Source organism: Phascolarctos cinereus, unplaced genomic scaffold (assembly GCF_003287225.1).
Source record: "Phascolarctos cinereus isolate Bilbo 61053 unplaced genomic scaffold, phaCin_HiC Scaffold_3;HRSCAF=262, whole genome shotgun sequence".
Classification (NCBI taxonomy): Eukaryota; Metazoa; Chordata; class Mammalia; order Diprotodontia; family Phascolarctidae; genus Phascolarctos; species Phascolarctos cinereus.
The window spans coordinates 100,119,279-100,135,240 of NW_027555736.1; the positions used below are offsets into that span (position 1 = coordinate 100,119,279).

Below are 15,962 nucleotides of genomic sequence, written 5' to 3' on the forward strand. Positions count from 1 at the left end.
GTTCAGCATGGGCCACACAGGCTATCCAGGCACAGACCAGGCCTCAGCAAACTCAAAGCAGTGCTTAGGGGATTGCATCAAGAGGAGTTGTGGCAGTTTCCAAACTTCTCAACCCACAAACACCAAAGACAACTTAGAAGGTCCGTAGGAAAGGTCTGTCTGACCTAGGTGAGAGAGGAGCTTGGTCCAGCCCTAGTTGAGATTAATCCCAACCTTCTTGCCACCTATAAACAGTTTAGCACCCGTATTTGAGTATTTGCCAAGAAGCTTTTTACATACATCAATGGCTAGATCATCATGATCTTGTCCACAAAGGAATATTTCATATTTGTGATAATCCAATTCAAAGAATGTCTCTAAATTGTTCATTAAGTTAGGATCCATGCCTTTCAACGGTTTCAGATGTGTAATGCCAAGGAGTCTGCTATATGGCTGTTTGTTGCCTTCCTGTTGAGATGTAAACAAATAATGTACTGGAGTGGGGGGCTGTTGGTTTGTTTTGGAATAGGAATGTTTCAAAAGGTTTCTCTCATATTGAATGCCTACCTTTTTTTTCCATTAATGTTTACACCAAATTTTGCTCCTGTGTCAGTATATGTCACCCTGGACTACATCCTGAGATCCTTTTTTCTTCATAACACATTATTCCATTCCTTCTCCATTTTTGGTAGAATAGCCTTAAGTCATTCAAATTTCCTTTCCATTATGTTGGTGTTCAGTCCTTTTAGTCATGTCAGACCATTTGGGGTTTTCTTGGCAAAGATTCTGGAGTGGTTTGTTACTTCCTTCTCCAGGTCATTTTACAGATGAGGAAACTCAAGTTAAGTGACTTGTTCAGAGTCACACAACTGTCTGAGACCAGATTTTAACTCAGGAAGATAAGTCTTCCGGACTCCAGGCCTAGCACTCTATCCTCTGTGCCACATAGTTACCCATTATATTGGGGGTTTTTTAATTGATTTTTTTTGTTACATTTTAAATTTCAAATTGTCTCTCTCCCTCCCTCCGTCTGCCCCCACTCTGCAGTAGAAAAGGCCACCTTTGACACTGATTTATAAATATATATAAAACCATACTATGCTTACTTCTATTTGTTAGTTCTTTCTCTGGAGGTGCGTAGCATCTTCCATCATAGATCCTTCGTAGTTGATGTGAGTATTATTAAGTATAATTTTATTGCATTATGACCTGAAAAGGATGCACTTAATATGTCTGCTTTCCTGCATTTAGCTATAAAGTTTTTATGCCATAATGTACGGTCAATTTTTGTAAAGGTACCATGTACCACTGAGAAAACGGCAAATTCCTTTCTATTCCCATTCAATTCTCTCCAGATAGCTATCATTTCTAGCTTATCTAATAGTCTATTCATTTCCTTGGCTTCTTTCTTATTTGTTATATTTTTCTAGTTCTGAGAGGGAAGAGTTGAAGTCTCCTCCATTATAGTTTTGCTATCTATTTCCACCTCTAATTCATTTAAATTTTCCTTTAAAAATTTAGATGCTGTATCATTTGGTGTATATAGATTTAGTATTCATATTACTTCATTATCTATGGTACCTTTTATCATAATGTAGTTTTCCTGTTTATCTTATTAAATTAAATCTATTTTAGTTTTAACTTTGAGATCATGATTGCTACACCTGCTTTTTTTGCATCTGCTGAAACATAATAAATTCTGTTCCAGCCCTTTATTTTTACTTCATGTTTATCTCTCATTTTAAATATGTTTCTTGTAAACAACATACTGTCAGGTTCTGGTTTTTAATCTATTCTGCTATCCATTTCCACTCTATGGGTGAGTTCATTCCATTCACATTTGAAGTTACATGTAAAATAATGTACTAGTTCTACATTTCCCTTTATCCTATTTATCCTTCCCTCCCTTTCTTTTTTACCCTACTTCTCCTAAAATATCTGACTTCTAACCACTGCCTCCCTAATCTGTACACATTCTAAGACTTTCTTATCCTCTCCCCTTCCCCTCCTATTCCTACTCTACTCACCCTTCTAAGAGTCTCTCCCTCATCCTCTCCTCCCTTTAAAAAAAATTCCTCCCTTATTTTCTCCCCTTACCCTTCTATTCCTTAATTTACCCCTCTTTCTAATAGTCCTTCTCTTCTCTTCTTCCTTTACCATCCTATTTCTTGATTTGCACATCCTTCTAAAAGTTCTTCCTTTATTGTATCCCCTTGCTCTATTTCTCTTTAAGAAGACTTTTATACCTTTCTAGATGAATGTTATTCTTACTTTAACCCAGTTCTGATGAGAATAAGGTTCTAGCATTACCAGCCCTCTAGCCCTCCATTGTAACAGTTCTTCCAATCACACCTCATTTGTACTAGATAATTGCTCCACTTTATCTCTTCCCAACTTAAATTTTATTTTTTGGGATCATCCCATCATACTCAACACCAAGCCTTCTATCTATGTATGCTATTTCCAACTACCCAAGTAATGATAATATTCTTAAAAGATACTGATGTTTTCCCATAAGAAATAAACATTTTGACCTTATTAAATTTTTTAAAATTAGTCTTTAATATTTACCTTCTTATATTTCTCCTTAATCTAGTAGGTCAAATTTTCCATTCAGTTCTGGTCTTTTTGTCACAAACACGCGAAAGTCCTTTAGTTCATTAAATATCCTTTTTTCCCCCCCATCAGGATTATACTCAGCTTTGTGAGGTAAATTATTCTTGGATACAAACCCAGTTTCTTTCCTCTTTGGAATATAATATTCCATGGCCTTCAGTCTTTTAGTGTAGAAGCTGCTAAATCTTGTGTTACCCTAACAGCAGCTCCACAGTATTTAAACTGATTTTTTTCTAACTGCTTGGGGTATTTTCTCCTTGATCTGGGAGCTTCAAAACTTAGCTATGATGTTCCTGTGAGTTTTCATCTTGAGATCTCTTTCAAATGGGGATCAGTGGATTTTTATATCAATTTCTATTTTATCCTCTTGCTCTAAAACTGAAGGACAATTTTTCTGAATAATTTCTTGAAATATAGTGTCTAGACTTTTTTTTTAACCATAATTTTCAGGTAGTCCAACAACTCTTATATTGTCTTTTCTCAATCTGTTCTCCAAGTCAGTTGTTTTTCTAATAAGATATTTCACATTCTCTTCTAGTTTTTTATTCATTCGATTTTCTTTTATTATCTCTTGGTGTCTTATTAAATCATTAGCTTGCCCTTGCCCAATTCTAATTTTTAAGAGGCTATTTTCTTCTGTATATTTTTGGATCTCTTTTTCTAATTGGTTGACTTTCTTGCATCACTATTATTTATTTTCCTAAATATTCCCCAATCTCTCTTATTTGATTTTTAAAGTCTTTTTTAAGCTCTTCCAAAAACTCTTTTTGGTCTTGTGACCATTTTGCTTTTTTCTTTGAAGCTTTGCAAGTAGCTGTTTTGACTATCTTCTGAGTTTGAACCCAAAGTTTCTCTATCACCATAGTAACTATCTATGGTTGGTTAGGTTCTTTCTCTTTTGCCTAGTCATTTTTTTTAGTGGTTTATTTCTTCTCTATTAACTTTGTGTTAGTCAGGCTCTCGTCCTAAGGTATAGGGGACAATATCTCAAGCTTCAAGTTTTACATGTTGTTATCTGAGCTCTCCAGGTGGCTTACCTCAGGTGGTCTTCTCCATCCCTAAACCATGACCATGGCCTCCAGCAAGGCTGTCACCACAAAGGCTCTTATTCCCTGAGTTCCCTCCCAAGGTTGCAAGCTTCAGCTCATTCCCCTGTCCTGGCACCAAAATAAAACAGACTCACTCTTCTGTGAGTGTCCACAGAAAGCAAGGCCCTCATCTTCTGCAAACAGCATATGTGCTTACTTCTCCTTGCCCACAGCCACAGCCCAGCAATGTGTATGATCAACACAACTAGACCCTGGTGTCCAACACCAGTGGAGGGCCTTTCAATCTCCTCCTGATCCATGATCCTTAATCCCACAGGTCTGATGAAAGTCCTTAAAACTGAGGCTTCAGCCTACACAGCTGCCCCCAGGTCTTGTTATTTGTTGACTGAGCCACCACCAGGATTGCTTGTTTGTTGATTCTGTTGTGTCTGTCCAGGCAGAGGTATGCGCACTTCAATCAGGGGTGGAGAAGGGAAGGGGAGATTAGGTCTTTCCAAATGTTCTCTCAAGCTTTCTTAAGTGGACAACTACTTTACCCCTACTTTTACTTATTTCTGCCTCTCCAAGTTCACTTTGAGGCATTATTTTAAATTATTTGTGAGGGAATTTAGGAGAGCCAGATAACTTACTGCCTTATCTTGCCCAGACTCTTCCCTGCCCATTATATTTGAAGATAATTCTCTTGACTGCTTGCAGAATTTGTTGTTTGTCATTAGAATTATTAATCACTACAGGTCTGAGAGATTACAGTATAAAGGCTTTTTGTGTTTTTTTTTTCCTGGAAACCTCTCTGAATTCTTTCAATTAACACTTTGTTTTCTATATTCAGAAGTTCTGGGCAGTTTTCTTATACTCTGTCTTGCATTATGGTGTTCAGACTTTTTAAGCTGTCTTGTTCTTCTGAGAGACCTTTGATCCTTAAATCTTTTCTATACATCAATGTTTTACTAGTATAAAGATATGTTCTTTTAATTTTACAGCATTTTGCTTCTCTTCTGTCAGAATTGTCTTTTATTTCTGCATAGTTGTATTCCCAATTGATTGTTTTCTCTTTGTTTCTTGGGAAAGGCTTATCACTGTGGATTCAAGTTTTTTTCCTACTCTGCCAACTATTTCTGCTGTGTAGACCACAAATTCTGCTTTTATGATTCTTATTTCGCTCTTGATTTGGATTCCATGATCTCACAGGGATCCACAGGATACTCTACCTTATCAGGTATTGATTCGTTTCCTTTCATCTTGCAAAAATTCATTCAAGCATGTTTGGACTCACTTAGATGTCTGAGATAAACATCTTTCCTTCTACGTTAATATTTTATTTGTTGATTTATATACATGTGCCCAAGGTTTTTAATAAAGTTTTCTTCTTCCTGAGATCTTTGGCAATTTCAGTCTTTTTTCCTTATGTTTTCCTCTGACTGTCCTTCCTGTTTGATGGTAGAAACCCCAGGGCTGTACCTCAATAGCTTTCTTAGTCTCCTCTCATATTGGGTAATGCTCTTTTTATCAGCCTCATCCCTTGCCCCACATATTTTTAAGAGGCCAGATCTGGTCTCAGTTAGATGTCAGTCCCCTTTCCTCTGGGCCTGGTGCTCCCTAGCCAATCAAACTTGTAAAGAACATCTTTATAAGTCCTTCTCCAGGTCCTTCTATTTTTTAGTGTGTGGCTGTGCTCTGCTTCAGTGCAACATGCTGCTGTCCTAGATTATGTTTTTCCTTTACATCCACATCCTTCAAAAAGTGGGGTGGAAAGAGTTATGCTGCTTATTGTCAAAGAATGAAGAGATGAAGCCTGGAGCAGGTTATGTTGGCAGGGACTATAGCAACAGCAAGGAAACTGCTCAGTGGATACCAAAGCACAAGCCCACAAGTTAGGTTGTACTGCCCTGTCAGAGCATGGAGGCTGGTGGGAGAAAGGCTCAAAAGTTAGAGATTAGCCTTCTTTATTGAAGGTTACTGAAGTTAATATTTTAAGGTCACAATTTTGTTATGCTCATGGAATTTTATAACTTGCAAATACTATTGGAACAGATGTACTGTATGAGAAGTGAGAAAAAGTAATACTTCATTCAGCACTGCTAATCAGGATTCTATATGGTATAAGACATGTGAGCATGAAGAAATATGGGACATTCTTTAAAATAAATGCAGACACACACAACCTAGAACTTGGCATCTGAATAAGTGTTGCTCTTTCAGAGTAATCATCTTGTAAGATATACTGTACTTCTTAATTATTGCAGCAATGTTACACACACACACACACACACACACAATCATTTAATTCCTCTTCCAAAATTGCCTTTAAACCCATAAAGTGCACTCTTTTGAACACCATAATGTCAAACATTCAGACTCTGTGTGGATCTGATATTTGAAAACAGACAAAAATAATTTAGAAATAAGTATAGTGAATAAGGTGAGTAACCAAACTGGCCAATACTATTTAGTCAAAGATAGATACTATACTAACAGAAACCAAATGATTATCTCAATAGATGCCAAAAAAAACCTTTTGACAAAATACAACACCCATTCCTACTAAAAACACTAGAGAGCACAGGAATAAATGAAGTCTTCCTTAAGATGATAAGTAGCATCTACCTAAAACCATCAGCAAGCATTATACATAATAAGGATAAGCCAGAAATATTTCCAGTGAAACAAGGATGTACATAATCACCATTGTTATTCAATATGGTACTAGAAACATTAGCTTTAGCAATAAAAGAAAAAGAAATTGAAGGAATTAGAATACGCAAAGAAGAAACAAAGCTATCACTCTTTGCAGATAATAGGATGATATCCTTAGAGAATCCTAGAGAATCAACTAAAAAACTACTTGAAATAATAAACAACTTTAGCAAATCTGTGGGATATAAAATAAATTCACATAAATCATCGGCATTTCTATGGATTACTAACAAAGCCCAACAGCAACAGATAGAGAAATTCCATTTAAAATTACTGTAGACATTATAAAATATTTGGAAATCTACCTGCCAAAACAAATCCAGGAACTATATGAACACAACTACAAAACAGGTTTCACACAAATAAAGTCAGATATAAATAACTGAAAAAACATCAATTGCTCATGGGTAGGCCGAACTAATATGATAAAAATAACAATTCTACCTAAATTAATTTACTTATTCAGTGCCATACCAATCAAACTACCAAAAAATTATTTGACAGAGCTAGAAAAAATTATAACAATATGTACTTGGAAGAACAAAAGGTCCAGAATATCAAGGGAACGAATAAAAAGAAATGCTAGGGAAGGAGGCCTAGCTATACTAGATCTCAGACTATATTATAAAGCAGTAATCACCAAAACTACCTGGCACTGGCTAAGAAATAGAGTGGTGGATCAGTGGAACAGGTTAGGTACACAAGACACAGTACTCAATGACTATAACAATCTACTGTTTGATAAACCCAAAGACTAGCTTCTGGGATAAGAACCCATTACTTCACAAAAACTGCTGTGAAAACTAGAAAATAGTGTGGCAGCAACTGGCAAAGACCAACATCTCACACTGTATACCAAAATAAAGTCAAAATGGGTACATAATTTAGACATAAAGGTTGAAACTATAAGCAAACTGGGTGAGCAAGGAATAGTTTACCTGTCAGATTTATGAACAATGGAAGAATTTATGACCAAACAAGAGATAGATTATGAAATACAAAATGGATAATTTTGATTACATTAAATTGAAAAAGGTTTTGCACAAACAAAGCCAATGCAACCAAGATTAGAAGGGAAGCAGAAAACTGGGAAAGAATTTTTACAATCAGTGTCTCTGATAAATGACTCATTTCTAAAATATATAAAGAACTGAGTCAAATTTATAAGAATACAAGATATTCAAAGGATATGAACAGGCAGTTTTCAGATGAAGAAATTAAAGCAAGCTATAGTCTTACGAAAAAACGTTCTAAATCACTATTGATTAGAGAAATGCAAATCAAAACAACACTGAGGTACAACATCACACCTATCTGACTGGTTATCATGACAAAACAGGAAAATGATAAATGCCAGAGAAGATGTGGGAAAATCAGAACACTAATGCATTGTTGATGGAGTTGTGAACTGATCCAACCATTCTGGAGAGCAATCTGGAACTATTCCCAAAGGGCTACATAACTGTACATACCCTTTGACCCAACAAGACCACTTCTAGGGCTGTATTCCAAAGAAATCATACAAATGGGAAAAGCACCCGCGTGTACAAAAATATTTATAGCAGTTCTTTTTGTGGTGGCCAAGTATTGGAAACTGTGGGGATGCCCATAAGCTGGGGAATGGCTGAACAAGTTATGGTAGGAATACTATTGTGTAATGGATGTAATGGAATGGAATACTATTGTGCTATAAGAAATAATGAGCCAGCAGACTTCAGAAAACCTGGAAAGACTTATATGAACTGATGCTGAGTGAAGTAAACAGAACCAGGAGAACATTGCAGACAGTAACAGCCACATTGTGCAATGACTAACTTTGACAGACTTATCTCTTCTTAGCAACGCAAGGATCGAAGACAACTCCAAAAGACTCATGATGGAAAATGCTATCCACATCCAGAAGAAGAACTATGGAGTGTGAATGCATATCGAAGCATATTATTTGCTCTCTCTTTTTTTTTTCCTTTTTCTGTTTGTTTCTTCTTTCTTGTGGTTTCTCTCACTGGTTCTAATTCTTCTTTACAACATGACTAATGTGAAAATAGGTTTAATATGAATGTCTATGTAGAGCCAATATCAAATTGCACACCGTCTTGGAGTAGAGGTAGGAGAGAAATGGGGAGAAAATTTGGAATTCAAAATCTTATGGAAGTAAATGTTGAACACTAAAAATAAATAATTTTTTTTAAATCTGAAAAATCATTAATGGTCCTGAAGAATAATGATGAAATAATAGATAGTTGAGAGATTTCTAGGGGGAAAATGCCATATGCATAGTGAGATACGATCACTGTATCTGATTTTTTTTTTCTGGTAATTTTCTTTCTTATAAATGAGGGATCAATTTTGAGGTGTGTGTGTGTGTGTGTGTGTGTGTGTGTGTGTGTGTGTGTAATATTTCCTGAACAGCTGTGATCTAAAATAAAAGACATCAATAAGAATTATTTTTTTAAAAAAATGTTTGTTGTTGTTTGTCCTTCGTTCTCAAGGAGGACCAATGACATTAGAAAGATGATGTCATTATAAAGCAGTGAAGTCAGTTTTCTTGGAAATTAGCTCTGAAGGTGATTCCAAACATATGGATTAGCATAAGCGTACAATCTATATTCAACCATTTCAACATTTTACACCAAAGACATTAGAGGTCCAAGTATGCCTAATCTGAGCTGCAAAGCTTGGACCCAGTTTTGGAACCCCTGGAAACATTTTATAAATCAATGTATCCCCTTAGGAATGTAGGAAAAAAACTTAAGCCAAAGTAGCTAAATTTTAAATAGGGAAAACCTACAGAAATCCTAGGGTTAAATTATTTGCTGGAAACAGATACACTTACATTTTCTATCAAATATTACTGAAAAGATTTTATTTAAAATACTTGAATCAATATTCATTAATGAAAGTGGTCTAAAGTTCTCTTTGCTTTATCTTTCCCTCGTTTACAGTATCAGCACTGTAAAAGAAATCTGGTAGAGTGGTTTTTTCCCCATTTTTGAGAAAAATTTGTGTACTAATAGTACTCATTTTCTTTACAAGTTTCATAAAATTCTATGAATCCATTAGGATGATTATTTTTTTTCTTCAGTACTTCATTTACAATCAGTTCTATTCCCTTTTCTAACACTGGATTAGATTACTTAAGATATCTATTTAGTATCCTAGCTTGGATATTTTATTTTGAAGGACCTTCTATTTTTATGTTCTGGTTTTTGGAGGGTATATAAAAGTGTATAGTAGGTTCTGATCATTCTTTTTATTCTGGCTTTGTTGTAATTACACCTTGTTCATTTGTTATTTTGTTAATTTGATTTTCTGTACTCTTTAATCAAGTTGGCTAAAGGTTTAAAAATTTTGTTAGTCATTTCAAAGAACCTGCTTTCAGTTTTGTTTAATCAGTACTAGTCTTTTTGGTTTCCTATTTATCTAGTACTCCTCTACTTTTCAAACTTTGGGGTTTTTTTGTACTTATTTTGCTTTTTTTGTTGTTGTTGGCTTTCTTTTTTAGAATACATATTTAGCTAGGTGTGCTGGTATACACCATAGTTCCTCCTATCATGGGAAAGTGGATGTGGGGAGGAGCTGAAGCTTCTGGATCCCTTAAGTTTGAAAGTTCTGTGCTACATTAGGACTAAAACCAAATTAAATGTTCGCACAAAGTCTAGTACCAATATGATGAACCCCTGAAAACAAGGGGCTACCAAGCTTCCTCAGTAGAAGCAAATTGACACAGATCAGACATAGAGGTCAAAAATTAGTACTGTCCAGCCAAATGACCACTGCTTTTCAACCTGCTTTAGACAGACTGAACCTTCAAAAGAAGTATACATATTCAGTTCATTAATCTCCCTTCCTAATTTGTTAATGAACATTTTAATGGATATCCTTATTCCCTAGAGGACTGCTTCAGCTGAATCTCAGAAATTTTGGCAGATATGTTGTGTCAACCCTGTCTTTCACATAATTATTATTTCTATGACTTAATCTTTAATCCACAGGTTATATAGGATTTCATTGTGGAGTCTCCATTTATATTTACCTTTTGTATGTGCTCCCCCAACTGATTAAGATTTTTATTCTAACACAGTCTGTAAAGAATGTGTTCAGTATTTGTCTCTTTATGTTTACTTTTCAATTTCTCTTTGCCCTAATACATGGACAGTTTTCTATGTGGTGCTGAAAATATTCATATTTTTTGGTGGTTCCATTCCAATGATGCCATAAGCCTTTTAGCTCTAACTTCTCCATCAATTTCTTCAATTCTTTATTTTCCTTTTTGTTGATCTTTGTTACATTCATCCACATGTTCAAATAATCTCCTATTATTGTTACTGCCTTCTTGGAATTCAGTTAATTTTTCTTTACGAATATGGATGCTCTGCCACTTGGATTAGATAATTTCGATATTTGTATGTTGTCTGTGGTTCTTTTCAACATAATGCAATTTCCTCATTTATCTTTTCATATTGTTAATTTATGCTTTTGTTTTTTCTGATAGCATTGTTGCAACTCCGGTTTTTGTTTTTGGTTTTTTACTCCTCTGATGCACAGAAAATTTGCTCCAGTCTCATTTTTATTTGGGATATGGCTTCATTTTCTAGATTTTTTTAATAAGTAAATTGTGAGGTTTGATTTATGTCATTTTTTTCATTTTTGGACTTCTATTCATCTTTAAAGTTATGAGAGTTGTATTTATACTTTGTCTCTAGTATTTTTTTTTTCTGAATTGGAACTTCTTTTTTGTTCCTCTCTTTGGAAATCATGTACCTTGTACCTGTGATTAATTTTGCTGAGTCTACTTTAAGGCCACGAAACTCCCAATGGTTCTCTGCTCTTCATCTTTAACACCACTCCATCTTGTTTTTTAAATTCAAAGTTTTCTAAAATATCAAGTTTAAGTTCCCTCTTCTGATCATTTCAACATCATTGCTTTGTGGATCCAGTCACCTCATCTTTTTTTTTTCTACTGTGCCTCACTTTCAGATGTATCAATTCATGAGAGGAATAATGAAAACAGAATGACAGAAATTTCCATGTCCTAATTTGTGTGGTCCAATTCTACCCTTTTTCCTCTCCATGATTATTCTCTTTCTGATCTGCTAAGCAATTTCCTCTCTGAAGCTGTGTTCTCCTTTCCGCGTGCTAGCTGTACTCCAGAGCTCCAATTTCTCTTCTCCTCAGGCAAGATGGTGTCCATAGAGGGCACAATACTCTCAAAAGTACTATTGCTATGCACCATTTTCCTGCAGATTTTCATTCATCTCTCACTACAGAACAGATCTCTCCCCTCCCACTAGAGTGTTCTTTGTTGAGATCCCTCTTCCTCCCATTATCTCAAGATCTTCCCTTTTATTTCCCAGTTTTAATCTGTCCCTTTGTTACCTCACAATTCTATAGCCCCCTTTTCTTGCTATGAGATCATACAAGTTATCATCACCTTGTTGTTTGCCAAAGGAATTGATTAGGATACAAGGTATTTTCCCCTCTATGCTCCACCTACTCTTTATCCTTTTATTATATAGTCCACATACAGTCTTATATAATACCTTGATTCACGGGAAGTAGGGAGGTAATGTTAGTCCATGGTGTTTCAAGCTTGCTCATCCACCATCATTTTTGCAATGGCTTTAAATCTACTTTAGTCTTTATCCATCTGTGTACTTTTAGAAAGAAATTTCTTAATGGTTCCTCTTTTTTTGTTCCATTTTAACCCAAAAGGTGTCTTTTTCTTTTAACACTCTCTAGAGATTAGATAATTTATTTCGTTACTTGCAATTTCCTTGGTATTTGTATTTATCTTTCTTGTGATTAAACAATTGATCTTAAATGCAAGAAAGAAAAATGCAGACTTGAAATACAAAAGGAACCAATACTTAACAAAGCAAATTTTCCTCATAAGAAGTGATGCACATTTGCTCTAATCTAGTGGGTCCCAGCTATTTTTTTTTTTAAAGTTAGACCTATGATTTCATTGGCATGGTACTCTCAGTCAGGAAACTCCCTCTACTAATGCAAGCTGGCACTTGCATTGCAGTTTATCAGTTATAGACTGCCTGGGGCAATGAGCATTAAGTGACTTGCCTAAGTCACACAGTCACCCTATACAAGGTAGAACTGAACCTAGTTTTCCTTGTCCCAGCCATATAAGTAACAAATCAAGTTTGGCACTTAAGTCTAAGAAGGGCAATTGTCTGCCTTTGTAGTCTAACCTATGAGTCAGAACTAGATGACATACCTGGAACTCCACCCAAAGTAAAAACATATCTACTTACATGTTTCAGTTTGCTGAAGATAACCACTGCCCAGGTTAGTTCTCAGACAGGCAGTCTGGTATACTGGAAAAATAGTTAAAAGTCCTGGCTGTACTACTAATTTTAACATGTATGTGTGTGTATACTCTATATAATATATGTATATATAATTGTATGTGTCTGTATATATGATATCTCTCTTGATGAACCTGATGTCCTATTAGCATATCAAATTCACTATCATTTCTCCCTAGACGTGCTTCCATTTCCAAATTTCCCTATTTATAGTAGGCCACCACTATCCTTCCTGTTACCTGGGTTTGCAACTTCAGTCATTTTTGACTCATTCCAATCTCTCACTACCCACATCCACTCAACTACCATGTCTTGTCAATTCTACATCAACCTCTCTTGTATCTAGTCCATTCTCTGCTCACATGACCACCACCACCTCATTCAGATACATATTGAACATATTAAAAGTATTGTGCAGGGGCAGCTAGGTGGCGCAGTGGATAGAGCACCGGCCCTGAAGTCAGGAGGACCTCAGTTCAAATCCGGCCTCAGAGCAAACACTTGACTCTTACTAGCTGTAGGACCCTGAGCAAGTCACTTAACTCCAATTGCCTTAAAAAAAAAAAGAAAGAAAAGTATTGTGGAAACCCTATATAGAAATGGAAAAGAAGTTACAGGAAGACATCTAAAAAAGAGGGCACTATCCATGAGTTAGGGGATGTCTGAGCAGTCTCGTTTCAAATAAATGGGAAATTACTTTCTTAAGTCAGTGTATAAACTCAAAAATGAAAACATGGTCAAAATAAGATAAGTTAATATACCAGACTACAGAACAGAGACACATTACCAGCCTAAGTGTTTTCTTGGATTCTGTCCAACATAATATCTCTGGTTCGTTATATTCATATGCTTGCTATCTGACTCTGTATCACTTCTACTATTTTTTGTTACAGTTCTCACTCTTTTAATTCCATACTACAAGTCTCTAATTTTTCACATCAAATAGCATTAAGGGTACCATAATTATTTGCATTGGTCTCTACCTAAATTTATATACAATTTAAAAAATATAATTACATTACCATAATAAAAAGAAGGAACTAACTATTTCCCTGTGTAATAGCTGATTCTAAGTCTGCCACCTTATAAATTGAATATTGGACTTATAATTACTAATTTATCAGCCTCTTCAAATATACTTCTATGTGGCATACAAAAGGTGAATAAGAAGTAATATAATGTAATTAAAAGAAGGCTACCCTTAGAGTCATAAACAGCTGGGCTAAAGACCTACATCTCATACAAATTAGCTGTGTGCCCACAGGAAAGCCACATAACCTCTCAGCAGACAATTCAACTCCCTAACAGGATTTATCAAGGTTTGGGTTTTTTTGTTTTGGTTTGGTTTGGTTTTTTGCTTTCAGTACAGTATTTTTTACGTGAAGATGCTGAATGATTAAACTGGCAATAAAGAAGGGCTCCCAAGCAGTCAGACCTCCAGATTCATTATGTGGGACTTGGGATTCTTTTGCTTTTCCTTTCCTTCACCTTCTCTGTACCACCACCAGCAGACCTGCTGACCTTACCAACACCTAGTGGGAAAAGTAGGATGCAATCTGCAGCAGAAGACAGGGAATGGAGAATGTGGAAGTCTAATCAGGAAAAGGCATGCTGAGACACACCCTTTGAGAACCACAGCTTTATCTCTAAGATTCAAATGAACTGCTGATATGCCTCAGAAGAGGGAGTTTTCACACTTTGAGTTTCTTGTATAAATGAAATCACAGGTCTAGGGGGAAAAAACAGCTAGATGTTATTATATCCAGCTATATATTCATACAAATGGCAAGAAAATAAATGATTCAGAGCTCTGGCATCTATAACAGAACCAGCACTTAATAAAATAATAATAAAAGGCAAGCCTTTGAGTCCATGTGCCTCTGTCATATATTTCAGCTATAAAATCACTAGTGAACAATGCTTTAAGGAAACCTATATTTCAATTTTTCCATATTTACCTATTTAAGCATTAAGAAGATTAACATAATTATTATTATTCATCTCTACCTTAAATGAAAATGAAATACACAAAAATTACTTAATTCTGTTTTGTGTTGTATTTTCTAATGAACTCAAAGATATTATTTCTATGAGGTTATTAGGAAAGCAAAGCCTCTGATGATCTACACCTCTGGAGACAACAGACTATTCAATGAGAACACAGATTAATGAAAATAGCAAATCACTGTGCTAGACTCTAGGGTTTAATATGAAGATTCAACAAAGACCCTGCTGTCAAAGGGCCTGCTATCTAACAGAAGGAGGTATACATACAAAACCATGGCATATGAGAGATAAAGCAAAGTGTGGTATTTAGGTAAGCATTATTAAGCAGACAGAAATACAGAACTAGAATTCTGAGGAGAGGTTGGGGAAAAGCATAAAGAATGAGAAGTCATTCGCATAGAGGAGGTAATTTAAGCCATTCTGGTGGGTTCAACAAGGAAAGAAAATGTAGGGTGACAAGCAAAGAGGATCTATGGCACAACCACAGGGTTTATTTACACTTAAAGGAGAAGACAAGGGTTACAGAGTCAGTAAACAATGAGGAATAATCAAAAACAGGAAAAAGTAAAGTGTTATCCAAGCGAAAAGAGGTATCAAAGCTGAAGTGGTCACAAAAAGGATGAACACGGACAAAACCATTAGATACCACAATGAAGAAACCATTACTGATCTTGAAGAAGATAGTTTCTGTAGAGTAGTGAGAACAGAAGCCAAATTACAACAGACTAACAAGTGCAGAGGAATAAAGAGAAGTGACTAAGCAATGATAAGCGGAAAAAAGGAAGGCAGCCTGGGGCAGGAGGTGCAAAGCTCAAAGGGAAGCTATCTTGTTTTGGGTTGGTAGAGTTTTGTCTTCACTGGACTAGACACAGGACTGGAAGGCCTATGCACGTTTTTAAACTAAGAGTAAAAAGTAATTTCCCATTAGACTTTTTTTCCAAAGATAAAATGAGAAGACTGGACTAGATTATCTGGTCTCTTTCAACTCTAAGTCCTATGATTTATTATTTCTTATTTGTTCACTATATGGAATATATAAATAACAATGTTTTCAACAGATTTATTCAGTAGCCATTTATTAAGTATCCACTGTGTACAGACATATTTCTTCTCATGTCTATATCTCAAAATCTATTTAGAGGCACTGTATTCAGAAATACATAAGTGTCACTCAAAATGTGAAAATTAATTTCATCCTTTCTTAAGAGATTTATATGTCATAATTCTAAGAATAATCTTATAAAATATTCCATGTTTTAAAATCACGGTTATTTGATGCTCCAAGAAAGAGGAAATA

The 15,962-nt window shown here is 35.4% G+C and overlaps 1 protein-coding gene across 5 annotated transcripts in view; it reads right to left on the reverse strand.

Annotated features, from left to right (window-relative positions):
* SHOC2 (SHOC2 leucine rich repeat scaffold protein) overlaps nt 1-15,962 on the reverse strand; it is a 148,730-nt gene that overhangs the window by 72,218 nt on the left and 60,550 nt on the right. The window lies entirely within an intron of this gene.